The sequence below is a fragment of the Sycon ciliatum genome, chromosome 2, assembly GCF_964019385.1.
Source record: "Sycon ciliatum chromosome 2, ocSycCili1.1, whole genome shotgun sequence".
Classification (NCBI taxonomy): Eukaryota; Metazoa; Porifera; class Calcarea; order Leucosolenida; family Sycettidae; genus Sycon; species Sycon ciliatum.
Genome location: NC_088644.1, coordinates 33,259,114 through 33,279,139, shown reverse-complemented (window position 1 = coordinate 33,279,139; position 20,026 = coordinate 33,259,114).

Here is a 20,026-nt window from a genome sequence, read left to right as displayed (position 1 = left end):
AGCTCGGTTGGACTTCAGTTCAGCGGTGGTACACTCACGTCAAGTACACACGGATTACATGCGACTTAACATCCCTAGTGGTCCTTAGCCTTGCCTGTAGGGAGCCATAGGGCCGGCAAGATACACATCACGCTAGCTGTCTTTGAAGGTACGGCTTGGGTCAAGTAGAAAAGAAAATCCTGTCAGCTTTTCCATTCTTTTGGTTGGTATAGTCAAGTATCTTACTGGTCTCGTCATCGTCCAGAGCAATTAGCTGTTGCGCTGATTCGAATTGTACTTCAACTGCTTTGTCAAGACTTAGTACCATTCGAGAAAACCAACATGTCATGACCTGTTGTAGCTGAATTAAGCGCGGCAAAGCCACGCAAAGATGTAGCATAAATACCGAGGTGCGACAAAACTCTTTCACTTCGCTTTGCATTTGAGTTAGTGGTGAGAGACAGAGTTTTTCTCTTCGCTTGTTGAGTATTCCGTCACGCTGCAGCAGCCTTTGCCAACTCTCCCGAGCGTGATTTGAAGATAGGTTTAGAAACGTGACGTGCTGCTGTTCCCTTCTGCTCCCGTTGGAGGGAAAGTATTTCTGAGGAGTTAATAACGACCAGGCAATGTCGGCAGGAATACAAGCAGTAGAAGTAATGGCAACGGAAGATCCGCGCACAGTGGAGGAGTCCTTCTTCAAGGACTATTTCACAAAGTTTAGCAAGAACTTTGTAGACCCGGATAAGTTGGCACGAGCGAAGTCTATATGCCACTTCGGCACAACTATTACTATCGCAACTACTGATGATGTGGAGGAAATGGAGGTTCCAGGCTACTGCATTTATGCTACAGAAAGAAGACGTGTCATCAAGGTGGAAACAGGAAGCGCCGGAACTACAAGCGTGCTGAAACTACGCAAGATTTATCCTGGTATTGAAGAGAGGGACAGAAGGAAATTGTTGTATAAAGAACTGCGGATTACCCAGTATGTACAGAGATGCGAGGAAGAAATTCGACAGAACAAACGAGATCGGTTCATTGCAACCTGCAAGCCTTATTGGTATATGTTCAACAGCTACCATGGTTTTGAACTTGAATATTTTCCAGAAGGCTCACTAGCGCAGATGCCCAGCACTCTGCTGCATGATAATGAGCGACTCGGTTTACTGCGGGATGCTGCTCAAGGTCTTCAATTCCTCAACTCTCTGGGTATTATGCATTCTGACGTAAAGCCTTCAAACTTCTGCGTTAGCATGCGAGCCGACGGCACAAGGATCGCGAAGTTGATCGACCTAGGCTCTGCTAAATTTGCAGGCGAGTTCATCAATAGGTGCCATATGGATGATACTCCTGCATATAGACCGCCTGAACTCTTCCCACGCCTGGACCTAGCCCACACAGGACACGATTGGGTGATGGTTAATCCATCAGCAGACTCCTGGAGGTTTGGACTGTGCATTCTAGAAGTAATGACTCGGCGAAGCTTCCACTCATTATGGAGTGAAGCTACACAGCAAGACGAATTGTACAAGGAGTTTATATTGGTGAATGGCCTTATGAAGAGCCGTTCATATATTGAGCCTCACAAATTCATAGGCTTGTCTACTTCTAGCCTGCCCCATTGTGCGAACAAGCTGATTTTTTATTTGATACGACACAAAGCAGCTGAACGTGTGAACATGGACCAAGTGGTCAAGGAGATTAATGAACACCTTGGCTTTGCTCAAAATGTGATTGCAAGCTCCATCGCTGAACATTAAAGTGATTTTAGTGTACAATCATGTAAACTCGTACCTAGACTTTTGTACTGTATTCTTCCTTAATTTTTTCCATCCCTGAACATTCAAGTGTTTTTCAATGTAGTGTTAATTTTCGTTGGCTGAGCGTAGGGAATGAAACGAAAAATGTATTTTTTGCCAGCATTTTCACCATAGTAACGGCACCAGGATTGCGTCAGCTGGTTTTCTGTCAGTGTTCTCAAACTTTTCTCTTCATCGTGGTCTTTCTCTTTTCGTTGTAGTTTCCCACCCTATTCTCACTTTCCGGATAGGTCCTGCAGGCTACGTTTTGTTCATTTATCTTATGGGGTTATTCCAACCGGTTTTTCCTCAGGGTTGTGCCTCCGCCGGGGTACTGAGGTTTTTTCCGCCAGCTTCGGGCTGGTTAATTATCCGGCGGCCCCATTCACTACAGTGATTCACATTTTGCATCATGTTGGTCTGGTACATTCGTATACATATAATTATATGTGTGAGCTGGCATGCCCTTCTTCTTGCTCATGTATACACTACGCTAAGCTCTTCCATCTTCCACCGTGAGTGAACAAAGACCACACTACTACTGTGATCTGTATCTTTCTGTTGTGTGTGGGTTTATCGGTGGTGTACGCAGAGGCCGGCTAGCTGGCAAAAACAGTGTGTGTTGTTGCTAATGCTGTCTATGTCTCAGTGTGTGCCAGGATATGGATAGCGAGAAATGTCGTGACACTTATCAGTTGAAAGTCGTCACTAAATTAGGAAACCAAAACAATCAATGTTATAGCCAAAATGTTAAGGGAGGTTTTACATTCACAGTGACGATAAATCTTAACCGTCCACCTCTCCACGCTGCGCTCTTGGCCCTCATTCACAACACACTCCATAGCGAGGAAGTTCGTTCTTTCCGCAGATGTTCCATTTCCTCCAGACAGCTGTTTTGCTCATTAAGAGCTACTCGTTGGAGGTAGATAACGAATAAATAGAAGTTAAAGGAGTGAGTATATTTATAGGGTATAGTGGCGCAATTGCGCACTTTCTACATAGAAAGTGGCATACCCAAAGAAGTTGAGGGTGAGAAAGGTTTTAAAGGTGATAAAGGCAAAGGAGGAGACAAACCAGCAGGATATACATGTAACCTATAATTGAGCAGAGATTTTGGCAACAAAATTATCCATCGACGTGCTGGTCTTGGCCTGCGTTGGTAATGTTGCCCGAAACACCGCTTTTCAAGAGTTATGGCCGAAAATGTGCCCTTGCAAGGAAAGATTTTTTTGTTGCACGCTGTCATTTGTTGGCAGCACTGTATTTGAATCTGAGCAGACCGTGCGCAACTTGTCGGATCACGGAAACACGCGAAAGTGTGCAGAATTTTGCTCCAAGTCCAAAAAAGTCCTAAAAAATCACGTGTTTTAGCCACGTATTGGGCTGCACGGCGGCGGGCGAAGCCCACTGCTGTGCAGGGGCCACATTCAAGGCGGCGGCAGAAGAAACTGACGGCGCCACGTCGGAGACAACAGAATCCGAGTGGGGAGGTATTGGAGTTCTGGGCGGTTGAAGATGAACAGGATTTCGCCGCACACGCACATTACGTCCTGTATCCGAAGGTTGAGCTGCCACTTTGGCCGATGGCGTCTTTTGTCTGGTCGAGAAACGAGCCATCGTGAGAATATAATACTCAAATAATCTCTGGCCGCTGAAGACACGTAGTGTGACGGGACTGAGCTGAGAGAGAACAAGGAAAGCGAACACTAAAGACGGCAGCCAATCGGCAGAACTAGGACTGACACTCAAATCACCTGTCACCACGCCAGCTGGCGACAACTTTCACACCAAGGTTCAACTCGAGTTCAACTCGAGTGACAGGACTGCACCCAAAAAAGGTCAAACAGGCTAGTAAGTTGTACCCTGCAGGCACGGTGACCACCTGACTGGTGTACGCAGGAGCACGTGACCACTCGGGAAAGAAGCAGCAGAGAGACACCTACTGAGTCTAATGACTGCCACTGTCTGTTCTCAAACAAAAACATTTTTTGTCGAATTGAAAATCTCACCTGTTAGTGTTGCTCACTAGCCACTAGTGACTAGAGTTGTTCGTCCACGAAATTTGCAATATGCCACTACGGTACCAGCAAGAGTAGGTAAGTTGGCATAGAACAACAGCTATGCAAAGCCATGTTCATCTCCTCTTCACTTTGGAAGGCAGTACAAGCACCCTTCATACCTCGACATTGCCTTGGAGTGGAAGCAAATTTACCATGAGTTTTGCAATTCGCTACAATCGATCTCGGGGTGATGATCCTGTCTTCTTCATCACCCCTGCAGCCTGGACAGCCTTTGGGAAGACATGTGTCACTCTCCTGCTCAACAGATTCCTACATCTAGATTTGGTTACCGTCAGGGAACGAAACAGAGCTGCAAAACACCAAAGTAATTGGTTTCTTCCATTCAATTACACTGCTGAGCAAGTGAGCATGCACAGCATGGTGACAGCTAAGCAGTACGCACGTCATCAAGCCCAATTTCCAAATATGGAAGGTGTTATTTATGAAATTTGACACGGTTCCTCTTCTCTGATCGGCTCGAGACATAGCTCATCGGAATCAGTGCCCAATTCTCCTTCGGATAAGCCATACTTATTTTTAGCGTTCAGTTTCCCTTTAACAACGGTTAACTCCTACGTTAACCGAACATTCAAGCCATAACATTTTGGGCCTGCCTCGGCCACGACCTCATGCCATGTGGCACATGTCCTCTGCATATTCGCCTGCACGTGTTGTTCGACTGCTGTGGAGCCAGTCTTGGCTGTGCCATGGCCTCGCGTACAGGGGCCTTGGCCAGAAATAATAATTCTCAGTTATGACTAGGGTGAGGTCCTTAGCGTCCACAGTTAGGTGGGCAGTCACTCCTCCTGCCTCCGTGCCGACCGTGGTGTGGAGGCTGCAAGTGTGCACCGTTGCCGTTAGTCTGCACCGTTGCTGCAACTGCACGCTGAAGGGTGGAGCATTTCAAAGATGTAGCATAAATACCGAGCGCGACAAAACTCTTTCACTTCGCTTTGCATTTGAGTTAGTGGTGAGAGACAGAGTTTTTCTCTTCGCTTGTTGAGTATTCCGTCACGCTGCAGCAGCCTTTGCGAACTCTCCCGAGCGTGATTTGAAGATAGGGTTTGAAACGTGACGTGCTGCTGTTCCCTTCTGCTCCTGTTGGAGGGAAAGTATTTCTGAGGAGTTAATAACGACCAGGCAATGTCAGCAGGAATACAAGCAGTAGAAGTAATGGCAACGGAAGATCCGCGCACTGTGGAGGAGTCCTTCTTCGAGGAACATTTCACAAAGTTTAGCAAGAACTTTGCAGACGCGGATAAGTTGGCACGAGCGAAGTCTATATGCCACTTCGGCACAACTATTACTATCGCAACTACTGATGATGTGGAGGAAATGGAGGTTCCAGGCTACTGCATTTATGCTACAGAAAGAAGACGTGTCATCAAGGTGGAAACAGGAAGCGCCGGAACTACAAGCGTGCTGAAACTACGCAAGATTTATCCTGGTGTTGGAGAGAGGTACAGAAGGAAATTGTTGTATAAAGAACTGCCGATTACCCAGTATGTACAGAGATGCGAGGAAGAAATTCGACAGAACAAACGAGATCGGTTCATTGCAACCTGCAAGCCTTATTGGTATATGTTCAATAGCTACCATGGTTTTGAACTTGAATATTTTCCAGAAGGCTCACTAGCGCAGATGCCCAGCACTCTGCTGCATGATAATGAGCGACTCGGTTTACTGCGGGATGCTGCTCAAGGTCTTCATTTCCTCGACTCCCTGGGTATTATGCATTCTGACGTAAAGCCTTCAAACTTCTGCGTTAGCGTGCGAGCCGACGGCACGAGGATCGCGAAGTTGATCGACCTAGGCTCTGCTAAATTTGCAGGCGAGTTCATCAATAGGTGCCATATGGATGATACGCCTCCATATAGACCGCCTGAACTCTTCCCACGCCTGGACCTAGCCCACAGAGGACACGATTGGGTGACGGTAAATCCATCAGCAGACTCCTGGAGGTTTGGACTGTGCATTCTAGAAGTAATGACTCGGCGAAGCTTCCACTCATAAAGGAGTGAAGCTGTACCGCGTGACGAATTGTACTTGAATTTCATATTGGTGAATGGCCTTATGAAGAGCCGTTCATATATTGAGCCTCTCAAATTCATAGGCTTGTCTACTTCTAGCCTGCCCCATTGTGCGAACAAGCTGATTTTTTATTTGATACGACACAAAGCAGCTGAACGTGTGAACATGGACCAAGTGGTCAATGAGATCAATGAACACCTTGGCTTTGCTCAAAATGTGATTGCAAGCTCCATCGCTGAACATTAACGTGATTTTATGGTAGAATCATGTTCTCAAACTCTTCTCTTCGTCGTGGTCTTTCTCTTTTCGTTGTAGTTTCCCACCCGCCCTCCCCTTTATTCTCCTTTCTGGATAGGTCCTGCAGGCTACGTTTTGTTCATTTATCTTATGGGGTTATTCTAACCGGTTTTTTCCTCAGGGTTGTGCCTCCGCCGGGGTCCTGAGGTTTTTTCCGCCAGCTTCGGGCTGGTCAATTATCCGGCGGCCCCATTCACCACAGCGGTTCACTTTTTGCATCATGTTGGTCTGGTACATACGTGTACATGTATACAGGTATATGTGTGAGGTGGCATGCCCTTCTTCTTGCTCAAGTATACACAATGCTAAGCTCTTCTTCCATCTTCCACCGTGAGTGAACAAAGACCACACTACTACTGTGATCTGTATCTTTCTGTGGTGTGTGGGTGTGTCTGTGGTGTACGCAGAGGCCAGCTAGCTGGCAAAAACATTGTGTGTTGTTGCTAATGCTGTCTATATCTCAGTGTGTGCCAGGATATGTGTAGCGAGAAATGTCGTGACGCTTATCAGTTGAAAGTCGTCACTAAATTAGGAAACCAAAACAATCAATGTTATACTTATAGCCAAAATTTTTAGGGAGTTTTTACATTCACAGACACAGTGACGATAAATCTTAACCGTCCACCTCTCCACGCTGCGCTCTTGGAGACACGCGAATGTGTGCAGAATTTTGCTCCAAGTCACAAAAAGTCCAAAAAAATCACGTGTTTTAGCCACGTACTGGGCCGCACGGCGGCGGGCGAAGCCCACCGCCGTGTACGTGTAGCAGGACTTTTGCCAGCTGCCTCGTGACGTACGTTGCAGATATGTGGCTTGATGATTGTAGTTGACGTTGATTTAGTGACTTTGGCAAGTTTGAGTCGTGTCAAGAAGTCAGGTAGGAGTCAGTACTAGGCAGTAGTGGAACGTGAGTGGTAGTCTTTGCCGAGTTTGGAGGGTATCCTGGATTTGGTTTGCAGCGCTGTGGAAATGGCTTGCTGTGGAGGTCCCATACCAGCACTGGATGTTGTATCAAAGGTACGATCTCGTAGCACGCCCTAAACCTTCAAAAATTAAAAAATTGACTTCGGTCTGTGGGAGTCTGTGAGAGAACGCCCACTTGTGCTGTAGTGACAGATTCCAGGGCCAAGTTGAGGGGCCCTATCCCACCACCCATGGCTGCTTCTGGACCTTTTTTTTAGGTTTGGGTCCCGCGCACGGACAGAATGGGCAAAAAAATGTGAAAAAACTTGTGAATGCATTTTGTTGGCTCCTGGGCATGGGTGGCTCGCACACCGTGGTAGGCGTGGTGAAGTGTTTGGCACCATGCGGGCGCCGGGCATGGTACTTGAAAGATGTTTTTTCTTCACTATTAGGCCACACGTTTTTATTTCTATGTTTCTCGTCACCTGAAAATCTAAAAACGTATGCGAGAGGTGGAAAAAAATAAAAAATGACCGAAAAATAAAAAAAGTTTATTAGACCTTTGTTCACACTAAAATCCACCAATACACCACGCAAAATAGCATCCATAGTTAGCAACTACAGTCCATTCATTGGAAACTGGCACCCTAACTTTTTGGTGTCTCTCTCACATAGTTGTAGATATCGTGAAAACAACAGTACATCCTGCATTCTGTGACCCGTGCAATTACTCCTTGCCACATTTGAGGCCCGGAGAAAAGTCCAAGAACAGGGAAATAGAAATTCAGCCAGGTTTTACAAAATTAGGACAGGTATGCCATGGCAAAATGTACGGAGAAGCAGATCCCAAACCCAGATTTTTGAGATTTAAAGTGGGTTTTTGATCCTCAATTCGGCGCAAATCCGACTTTCAAAAGCCAGCGGGCCAGTTTCCGATGAATGGACTGTAGTATGTGGTAGGAGCTTCTGTCACATTCTGAGCATGTGCAGCTACATTGCGCACAAAAATGCCTTCTTGCATCATGTGTCACGCAGGCCAGGCCACATTATGTACATGTGCATGAGTGTGCTGGTCCCCACATGCACAGTCAGTGCAGCACAGTTTTTTTTCTTTTTTTCTTCCAGACTCCTGAATCGTATGCGCGCGGGTGACGAGAAACATAGAAATAAAAACGTGTGGCCTTATAGGTTTTGTTGAAGTTTGAATAAACAATTTTGAGATTCGTATATCTGCGACAGTACAAAATGAGGAAGTGAATTTTGAGGAGCCTATGACATCAAGTATAGTAGGCCAACAAAGTGGGGAGGCGTAAAACCCGCAAACGGATTTTTTTTAATGAGAAACTGAGAAAAGGGTCTATGAGTATGAATCATTCTGCAAATGTACACCAAATATTATCAACTATCGAGTGCCATCCACCCTAGACAACCGTGCATCTCCTACTGGTGCAGCACGGCTTGCACCGGATAGGCGAACTGGGCAAGCGCAAGCTACTACTAGTGTTTGCCTGGAGGTGCCTTCACGGGAAAGCTAGTGCCACGTTGTCTGTACTGTTCGTCAGATCTGCTGGCAGGAGAACCCGCCATCAGAGGTCCAGTGGTCTGCTCAGTCAGCCATCCTCCACTCGCTCTGGCGCTTCTCGGCCGTCCGTCGCAGGATCTGCACACTGGAACTTGCTGCCGGATGACGTTCGGACCATAGCAAGACAGGAAAAGTTTAGCATAAGTTGCCTACCATAATTATTGTTGCTCAGACTAGCCCTCCCCCTAGCTCTTCTCGACCACCCCGTCACCCCTGATACCCGCTTGACTCCTGTGTCAGATTCTTCTTCTTTCGTAATTTTCTAATTCCTGTCCTCTCTTTTCTAAATGCGTCTTATCCATTCGCCTTTATATCATTGGGCCTAGTTCCCGTTTATTGTGCGAATTAAAATAAACCAACCAACCAACCAAGGCAACTACTCAGCGCAAGCCATTAGCAAACACCCAGGGATGACATCACTGCATATGGCTTTGCAGGGATTTATCCGTTCTAGGAGCCTCCAAGGAACTTGACGTCATCTGAGGTGGTTGACTGAAAGGTCAGCATAGAGTCTTGCGGCTGTGCACAGACACGAATGTGAAGCTGTGCTGGACGGGTCACGTACAATGCTGTGGTAGGCGTTGGAGACTTCTGTGATGTCGCACGTAACGTCGGCTATTGCCAATCAACAAAGATCGGTTGGACTTCAGTTCAGCGGTGGTACACACACGTCAAGTACACACGGATTACGTGCGACATAACCTCCCTAGTGGTCCTTAGCCTTGACTGTAGGGAGCCATAGGGCCGGCAAGAAACACATCACGCTAGCTGTCTTTGAAGGTACGGCTCGGGACAAGTAGAAAAGAAAATCCTGTCAGCTTTTCCATTCTTTTGGTTGGTATAGTCAAGTATCTAATTCTTACTGGTCTCGTCATCGTCCAGAGCAATTAGCTGTTGCGCTGATTCGAATTGTACTTCAACTGCTTTGTCAAGACTTAGTACCATTCGAGAAAACCATGTCATGACCTGGTATGGTGTAGCTGAATTAAGCTCGGCAAAGCCACGCAAAGATGTAGCATAAATACCAAGGCGCGACAAAACTCTTTCACTTCGCTTTTTTTTTTTTTTTTTTTTCAAAGACCACTTAATGCCAAACATGAGATGCAGCTAGGGGAAGCACGCACAACCTGAATCGTGGCAGTGGTGGTGAGGTTTAGGGAGCTCCGCCGACCTAGGGTCTCGACTTCATAGCCACCTAGACGCACCAAGAGTGGGTGGGGAGGGAGAGCGAGAGAGAGAGAGAGAGAGAGAGGGAGAGAGAGAGAGAGAGAGAGAGAGAGAGAGAGAGAGAGAGAGAGAGAGAGAGAGAGAGAGACAGAGAGAGACAGAGAGAGAGAGAGAGACAGAGAGAGAGAGAGAGAGAGAGAGATTTGCATTTGAGTTAGTGGTGTGAGAGAGAATTTTTCTCTTGGCTTGTTCAGTATTCCATCACGCTGCAGCAGCTGGCAGCGGAAGATCTGCGCAGCCTTCTTCGAGGAATATTTCACAAAGTTGAGCAAGAACTTTGTAGACCCGGATAAGTTGGCACGAGCGAAGTCTATATGCCACTTCGGCACAACTATTACTATCGTAACTACTGATGATGTGGAGGAAATGGAGGTTCCAGGCTACTGCATTTATGGTACAGAAAGAAGACGTGTCATCAAGGTGGAAACAGGAAGAGCTGGAACTACAAGCGTGCTGAAACTACGCAAGATTTATCCTGGTATTGAAGAGAGGTACAAAAGGAAGTTCTTGCATAAAGAACTGTTAATAACCCAGTATGTACAGAGATACGAGGAAGAAATTCGACAGAACAAACGAGATCGGTTCATTGCAACCTGCAAGCCTTATTGGTATATGTTCAATAGCTACCATGGTTTTGAACTTGAATATTTTCCAGAAGGCTCACTGGCGCAGATGCCCAGCAGGCGTGACGATTCTGCCTGGTAAATCTGACATCACGAGGTCCAAGGTGTTGCGACCACGAGTTGGCTCATGGACGAGCTGGTCAAACCCATACATGTGGCACATCATCATCATCATCACAAGCCCATAGCCCTAAGGCCGCCGGGGCGTCACAGAGCAAGCATGAACAAGGGAGCGCGTGCAGCAGCTAGCAAGGACTACAGCTACACGTCAGGTGCAGTCCATGAAATAATATGATTAACATCCTACTCCCCATGCTAGAGTATAGAGTAGACACACACGTGTGCAGGACGCGACACACCAAAAGACACGAGAGTGAGTTTGGAAGACTGGGAATGTCGGGCAGAGTAGCTGGCCTCAATTGAGTGCGCGTTAACGAATCGTGTGGTCGGCCTTCCGAGGGCAGGAGCTATATATGACCAAGTGGGTCGGCCTGCGCTGAGCAGAAGCGGTTTGTGACCCATGCGAGTTGGTGGGTCGGCCTGCGTTGAGCAGGAGCGGTTTATGGACCATGCGAGTTTAATAGTAGTGCGCGAGAGGCCAGTTGCGGAGGAGTGCCCATGCCGACATTCGCATTAGGGCCAGAGGAGATAGCGGGTGATAACAGCCAATATAGATGGTAAGTATGTATTGCACAAGAGCGTTGTTCTAGAGGCATAAAGTCAGACTGATATTGTGGATTAGGATCGACAGAGAACGCTATCTGCATCCTAAGTGAATGTCTTTGCACTTACTCAGTGATCGGCTGGACCATGGTGTCAGGCCGCTCCGCAGCTGTAAGAGGAATGGTCCTGAAAGCATCCATCTTGTTCCGGGACAGGGCATCAGCGATGGTATTGGAAATTCTTGGCAGGTGCGATGCTCGGATCAGGAAATTGTGCTTCACACAGATTGAGTACAGGGTGCGGATGAGTGCCATGACTGCAGGAGACCGGCTCGTGCCCGTCTTCAGGCACTCCACGACAGCTTGGTAGTCGCACTGAAACTCCACGCGCAGCCACTCGATCCCTCATGTGGCGCAGGCCACGTCAATGGCGAAGAGCTCCTTGTAGGTAATGCTTAGTTCCAGTTGCTGCGGGGACCAGTCACCTACGAACCAGTGACATTGAAGAAGGCTCCAAATCCAATGGTGCCACTTGCGTCGGTTGGCGACTGGACGTCAGCGCTGGGCATCCACTTCTCTAGCAGGAAAAATGACTTTCCGTTCCATGTTGACAGTCTGGTGCCACCAGCTCAGGTCGCCCTTGGCTGAGGCTGACAGATGCAGCATTCGGTGAGATGACATCTCAGATGTGGCCTTGTCGAGGTCATACAGGGGGCGGAAGAATGTACGGGCGGCCGGAATTGCTCTGGAAGCGAACGAGAGGTGGCCCAGGAGTGAGGCGAGTTCGCGTTTGAGAACGCAACCAGATATAGCAGCAGAATGGCCTATCGTGAAACCGTCACACAACCCATGCAACACAAAGTGAGAGAAGGAGTGATCAGAATGACGGTTAAGGAGCCCGGCTAATCGGCTAACATTGATGGGGTATCCACAGAATGTTTACGGAGCAGACGCTGAGGTGGCGGACTGTCCCCTGACACATTTGACTTCTGGGTGCTTCCCGCGGCATTGAAGGCACCCGTGGGCACGATAGCAGAATGAGTTGTTTCACTGGTCCCTGTTGAAGTTGCGGCAGATAGGCTTCCCAAGATGGGTTGGCGCGCTGGACTGCGGCGGACCTCCACTCCCAGCGCCGTCGGATGGAGGCCCTGGTCTTAAGGGACATCGGGCCTGGGCCACTGGGTGCACCAGAGAACAGCGCGAACATGGCGGGCGACCACGGCTGGTGAATGACGACTGCCACAAATTAGAGTCGATGATAGCCCAGTCGTACGACAGTGGTTGGGAGGCTATGGCGCGCCGGAAACGCCTGTCTGAACTTAGCCATGCGTCCACATGATAGGAGTTATTTGCATCCAGAATAGTGGCCTGATATGCCAGCAAATTATTTGCCCTATCTGGAGCCGCCGCCACAATTACTCTCGTGTAGACAGTAAACGCCTCGAGCCATGACGCTACATCGTGGACATGGCGGCGCTGGGCCTGAGTTGGCTTCTGTACAAGTTGGACAGAGCGGTTAGCCCCCACAGCTAGCTGGACCACATCGGGCTCCACACCCAGCTGGTCCGGGAGGAGGTCGTCGAAATCAATAAACTCGCCGCGTTCAATTGGCCCGCGGAGTTTATCAGATAGTACAGAGAGCGACGGACGAGCAGCCGGCGGATGGCCCACTGCATGAACGGAGCTGGAGTTGACAGGCGGCACGACGGCTGCAGCAGATTCCAACTGCTCTACTCGCTCCATCAGGGGCTGGAGGACCTGGCCGACGGCCTGAGAAACAGCCGAAGCAAGTACATCAGGGGCCACACTCAAAGGCGGCGGCAGAAGAAACTGACGGCGCAACGTCGGAGACAACAGAGGCCGCGGAGGAAGATAATGGAGTCCCGGTTTGTTGACGACGAACAGGAGTTGGCCTGGTTGGTTGGTTGGTTTTTTTTTATTTCACTTCGCACATTCAAACGGGATGACGACCCAATAAAATGACGGCGAAGGCTTAGCCTAGAAGTGGCTATGGAAGAACATAGTAAAAGCTATGGAAGCACATAGTAAGAGAATAGGACACTAATAACTGCGAGTAAACGGCCTCGCACGCGCATTACTGCCTGCAGCCGAAGTTTGAGTTGCCGCCCCGCGATCAGGGGCCACACTCAAGGCGGCGGCAGAAGAAACTGCCGGCGCAACGTCGGAGACAACAGAATCCGAGTGGGGAGGTATTGGAGTTCTGGGCGGTTGAAGACGAACAGGATTTCGCCGCACACGCACGTTACGTCCTGTATCCGAAGGTTGAGCTGCCACTCTGGCCGATGGCGTCTTTTGTCTGGTCGAGAAACGAGCCATCGTGAGAATATAATACTCAAATAATCTCTGGCCGCTGAAGACACGTAGTGTGACGGGACTGAGCTGAGAGAGAACAAGGAAAGCAAATACTAAAGACGGCAGCCAATCGGCAGAACTAGGACTGACACTCTGAAGCAGGACGGAGGCAAACTCAAATCAGAAATCAGAATTTTTGAGTTCAGAATTTGAAAGCTGACTGCACTCTGCAGGCAAAGAAACTGGAAAGACAGCAAGCTCTGTTGTGCGCACAGGAAATCTGCGCATGCGCAGAGCGTGGGCATGTAGTCTATGATACACAGCAGTATGTAGAGAGAGCAAGATTGTGCACACACGTAATCCACTAAGGAGGGTTATGCAACACGGCAACAGCGAAGCAATGGTACGTGACTGTTAACAACGGTTAACTCCTACGTTAACCGAACATTCAAGCCATAACATTCTGGGCCTGCCTCGGTCACGACCTCATGCCATGGGGCACATGTCCTCTGCATATTCGCCTGCACGTGTCGTTCGACTGCTGTGGAGCCAGTCTTGGCTGTGCCATGGCCTCGCGTACAGGGGCCTTGGCCAGAAATAATTATTCTCAGTTGTGACTAGGGTGAGGTCCTTAGCGTTCACAGTTAGGTGGGCAGTCACTCCTCCTGCCTCCGTACCGACCGTGGTGTGGAGGCTGCAAGTGTGCACCGTTGCCGTAAGTGTGCACCGTTGCTGCAACTGCACGCTGCCGGGTGGAGCATTTCAAAGATGTAGCATAAATACCGAGCGCGACAAAACTCGTTCACTTCGTTTTGCATTTGAGTTAGTGGTGAGAGACAGAGTTTTTCTCTTCGCTTGTTGAGTATTCCGTCACGCTGCAGCAGCCTTTGCCAACTCTCCCGAGCGTGATTTGAAGATAGGGTTTGAAACGTGACGTTCTGCTGTTCCCTTGTGCTCCTGTTGGAGGGAAAGTATTTCTGAGGAGTTAATAACGACCAGGCAATGTCAGCAGGAATACAAGCAGTAGAAGTAATGGCAACGGAAGATCCGCGCACAGTGGAGGAGTCCTTCTTCGAGGAATATTTCACAAAGTTTAGCAAGAACTTTGTAGACGCGGATAAGTTGGCACGAGCGAAGTCTATATGCCACTTCGGCACAACTATTACTATCGCAACTACTGATGATGTGGAGGAAATGGAGGTTCCAGGCTACTGCATTTATGCTACAAAAAGAAGACGTGTCATCAAGGTGGAAACAGGAAGCGCCGGAACTACAAGCGTACTGAAACTACGCAAGATTTATCCTGGTGTTGGAGAGAGGTACAGTAGGAAATTGTTGTATAAAGAACTGCGGATTACCCAGTATGTACAGAGATGCGAGGAAGAAATTCGACAGAACAAACGAGATCGGTTCATTGCAACCTGCAAGCCTTATTGGTATATGTTCAACAGCTACAATGGTTTTGAACTTGAATATTTTCCAGAAGGCTCTCTAGCGCAGATGCCCAGCACTCTGCTGCATGATAATGAGCGACTCGGTTTACTGCGGGATGCTGCTCAAGGCCTTCAATTCCTCAACTCTCTGGGTATTATGCATTCTGATGTAAAGCCTTCAAACTTGTGCGTTAGCATGCGAGCCGATGGCACAAGGATCGCGAAGTTGATCGACCTAGGCTCTGCTAAATTTGCAGGCGAGTTCATCAATAGGTGCCATATGGATGATACTCCTGCATATAGACCGCCTGAACTCTTCCCATGCCTGGACGTAGCCCACACAGGACACGATTGGGTGATGGTAAATCCATCAGCAGACTCCTGGAGGTTTGGACTGTGCATTCTAGAAGTAATGACTCGGCGAAGCTTCCACTCATTATGGAGTGAAGCTGTACCGCGTGACGAATTGTACATGGATTTCATATTGGTGAATGGCCTTATGAAGAGCCGTTCATATATTGAGCCTCTCAAATTCATAGGCTTGTCTACTTCTAGCCTGCCCCATTGTGCGAACAAGCTGATTTTTTATTTGATACGACACAAAGCAGCTGAACGTGTGAACATGGACCAAGTGGTCAATGAGATCAATGAACACCATGGCTTTGCTCAAAATGTGATTGCAAGCTCCATCGCTGAACATTAAAGTGATTTTATGGTAGAATCATGTTCTCAAACTTTTCTCTTCATCGTGGTCTTTCTCTTTTCGTTGTAGTTTCCCACCCGCCCTCCCCTTTATTCTCCTTTCTGGATAGGTCCTGCAGGCTATGTTTTGTTCATTTATCCTATGGGGTTATTCTAACCGGTTTTTCCTGAGGGTTGTGCTTCCGCCGGGGTCCTGAGGTTTTTTCCGCCAGCTTCGGGCTGGTTAATTATCCGGCGGCCCCATTCACCACAGCGGTTCACTTTTTGCATCATGTTGGTCTGGTACATATACATGTATATGTGTGAGGTGGCATGCCCTTCTTCTTGCTCAAGTATACACAACGCTAAGCTCTTCTTCCATCTTCCACCGTGAGTGAAAAAGACCTCACTACTACTGTGATCTGTATCTTTCTGTGGTGTGTGGGTGTGTCTGTGGTGTACGCAGAGGCCAGCTAGCTGGCAAAAACATTGTGTGTTGTTGCTAATGCTGTCTATGTCTCAGTGTGTGCCAGGATATGTGTAGGGAGAAATGTCGTGACACTTATCAGTTGAAAGTCGTCACTAAATTAGGAAACCAAAACAATCAATGTTATAGCCAAAATGTTTAGGGAGTTTTTACATTCACAGTGACGATAAATCTTAACCGTCCACCTCTCCACGCTGCGCTCTTGGAAACACGCGAATGTGTGCAGAATTTTGCTCCAAGTCCAAAAAAAGTCCAAAAAAATCACGTGTTTTAGCCACGTACTGGGCTGCACGGCGGCGGGCGAAGCCCACTGCCGTGTAGCAGGACTTTTGCCAGCACCCTCGTGACGTTGCAGATATGTGGCTTGATGATTGTAGTTGACGTTGATTTAGTGACTTTGGCAAGTTTGAGTCGTGTCAAGAAGTCAGGTAGGAGTCAGTACTAGGCAGTAGTGGAACGTGAGTGGTAGTCTTTGCCGAGTTTGGAGGGTATCCTGGATTTGGTTTGCAGCGCTGTGGAAATGGCTTGCTGTGGAGGTCCCATACCAGCACTGGATGTTGTATCAAAGGTACGATCTCGTAGCACGCCCTAAACCTTCAAAAATTAAAAAATTGACTTCGGTCTGTGGGAGTCTGTGAGAGAACGCCCACTTGTGCTGTAGTGACAGATTCCAGGGCCACGTTGAGGGGCCCTATCCCACCACCCATGGCTGCTTCTGGACATTTTTTTAGGTTTGGGTCCCGCGCACGGACAGAATGGGCAAGAAAATGTGAAAAAAACTTGTGAATGCATTTTGTTGGCTCCTGGGTGGCTCGCACACCGTGGTAGGCCTCGACCAAATATGCTTGCGCATATTTCAGCATATTTTGTGAGACAGTTCATATATGGCATATTGAGCGACAAAGGGAATATTGGAATGAAGCCAGCATATAATTCAAATATTCTGAAGAAAATGAGGACAAAACATTCATATTATGAACAAAATGCGTTCAGAAATGCCTTTTATGGATGAGTTTGGAATGGTTGAGGCGTTTGCTACATTTCCCCATGGATGAACACTATCGCTACTGTTGCTGGGGGCACACCCCATCCATACAATTCCGCATGTGTTTTGATTTGCACCATAAGCATGATAGCCGTGAAGCCATTGACTATTCCAAGGTTGTAATTTTACTGAAATGATCTACACTTCCTGCTTATGTCGAGCATATTTTGGAATATTTTGGCATATCTTTTTGCATATCTTGCTAAATCTTTGGCATATTATGGACGTTTTCCCTGATATGCGACGAGCATAATATGCTCTTTTTTTTAGCATATTTGGTCGAGGCCTACACCGTCGCACTATGCCGGAATTTTTTCCGGCCTCAAAAGCCTGTCAGTGAGGCGCAAGAACTTGTAAGTCATGTCCAGAGGGCCAGCATAGTGGCAGGAGTGTGTGGTGAAAAATTCACTCAAATTCATGGAGAGACACCAAAGTTACGGTCAGTTCGCCTACCGAAAGCTTCACTCCACAGAAGATGCCTTAACGTATGCTGTTGATCGATGGCAAATGGCACGGGCAGAGCGCAAGTATACCGGCATCGTGTTTGTCGACATGTCAAAGGCCTTTGACCACGTCAGGCATGAGCGACTCGTTACCGAACTGTTTAAGCTAGGCATCTCGGGAACTGCACTCAACTGGTTCTGCAGTTACCTGTCTGGCCGGACACAGCAGATCAAATTGCAGGATCAGTTGTCAGGGACTGTTCCTTGCTCTCGCGGTGTTCCGCAGGGCAGTGTCTTAGGCCCACTCCTGTTTGTAATTTACACTGCTGACGTCAAGTCAACGATGCCTCCGGATGTGGCAGATCAGGAATTCGCTGATGACATCGCTCTCGATTGCTCCAACGCGTGTCCCAAGCAAGTCTGCGAGTCTCTGTCGTCTGCAGTGACCAACCTCGCCAAGTGGCTAGATGACATCGGCCTACTTCTGAATGCCCAGAAAACCCAAGTTCTGTTTGTAAAGCCATGAGGCGGTGCTGATGTTCAAGAACACGTACGTTGTCGAGGACAATCCCTGGAATCAACAACATCTGCGAAATACCTGGGTGTTGTAATCGACAATGACCTCTCCTGGCAGGCACATATCAGCCATGTAACACGCAAGATCGGGCCAGTAATTGGACAGCTATGGCGACACGGCAGGTCCCTGAGCCTAAGAGCACGCCAAGTCTGGTATGTCAGCATGATACAGGCTCATCTGTCCTATGGATCCAACTGTTTCTTCTGCAGTCTTTCCAAGCAGCTCCTGGATAAACTCCACCGCCTGTCAAAATCCGGTGTCAGAGCGACCCTGCAGCAAAGGACTCTGGTCCCAACTGCCCCCCTTCTCGAGCTACTGGGTGTGCAAAGCTTGCCACAGCTTCTCTTCCAGAAGCTTGCCATCTTCGTTTTCAAATGTTTAAATGACAAGACAAGTCCCCTGTTAAAGAATCTGTTCGTGCCGATCAACGACCCTGCCACACCTCAGCTGAGGACGACACGGGGTCAAGTGTCAAGCCTGCTGAGAGTTCCGTTCCTCCCTGGTCCTGCTGGACGTCGTTCAATTCAGTTTGTTAGCAGCATTCTGTGGAATGCTCTCCCAGTTGCAGTCCGTACGGAAGGTGATTGGCAGACATTTAAAGCTCTAGCCACGGCTCTCGACTTGCCCAGCCTTTACCCATATTAACATTCTCTGTACCTAACTTCATGTCGAAATCCATTTTAACAATCCGCATATCTCTCCTCCTCCCCCCCCCCTCTCTCTGTCTCTGACACACACACACACACTCTCTCTCTCTCTCTCTCTCTCTCTCTCTCCCTCTATCTATCTATCTATCTATCTCTCTCTGTTGTTGTTATTGTTGTTGTTGTTGTTGTTGTTGTTGTTGTTGTTGTTGTTGTTGTTGTTGTTGTTGTTGTTGTTGTTGTTGTTGTTGTTGTTGTTGTTGTTGTTGTTGTTGTTGTTGTTGTTGTTGTTGTTGTTGGTCATTTTGTGACAGCTTGTACAATTCCCTGTCCAGGTAGTAAAGCGTCTCTCTCCTCTCCTCTCTCTCTCTCTCTCTCTCTCTCTCTCTCTCTCTCTCTCTCTCTCTCTCTCTCTCTCTCTCTCTCTCTCTCTCTCTCTCTCTCTCTCTCTCTCTCTCCCTCTCTCTATTTCTCTCTCTCTCTCTCTCTCTCTCTCTCTCTTGTTGTTGTTGCTGCTGCTGCTGTGGTGTTGCCGTTGCTGTTGTTGTTGGTCTGTTGTTGTTGTCGCTGTCGCTGTTGTTGTCGCCGTTGCTGTTGTTGTTGATCATTTTGTAAGAGCCTCGACAGTTCACTTGTCCAGGCAATAAAGCAGTCTCTCTCTCTCTCTCTATCTATATCTATCTCTCCTCTCTCATCATGCATGCGTCACACTCTCATGGAAATTTTATTTTTTTATTTTATTTTATAAGATTGCATGCTTCACACTCTCATGTAATATTTCTTTCCTTTCTTCGTCTTTTTGTGAGAGCTTGGACAATCCACTTGTCCAGGCAAGAAGGCAGCAATGCCTGTTCATTCTGGCGAAGTAAAATAAAATAATTATACCAACCAACCAACCAACAATTGAATGCCGTATGAAATTTTTGGGTAGGCTGCTACCAAGAATCGTGGATGCTGTCTACAAAATATACACCATTCATACCCTAAGTCAACAGCAACGTTTAAAACATTCTGACCTGTGATTGGTTTACACTGGCAGTTGCCATGACGACGCAGTAGGCGGGCATCACGCGAGACACCACAAGCCAAGGAAATCATTCTTGTTTGCAGATCATGCATTCGCTAAGTTCCAAGGTTATAATTATAGTGTCCATTCGTATTGTCCGTAACGCGTTTCCTGATCATACCCACTTGCAAAGGCGTAGGCAGTATATAAGCCACCCCCGATGATAATAATGTT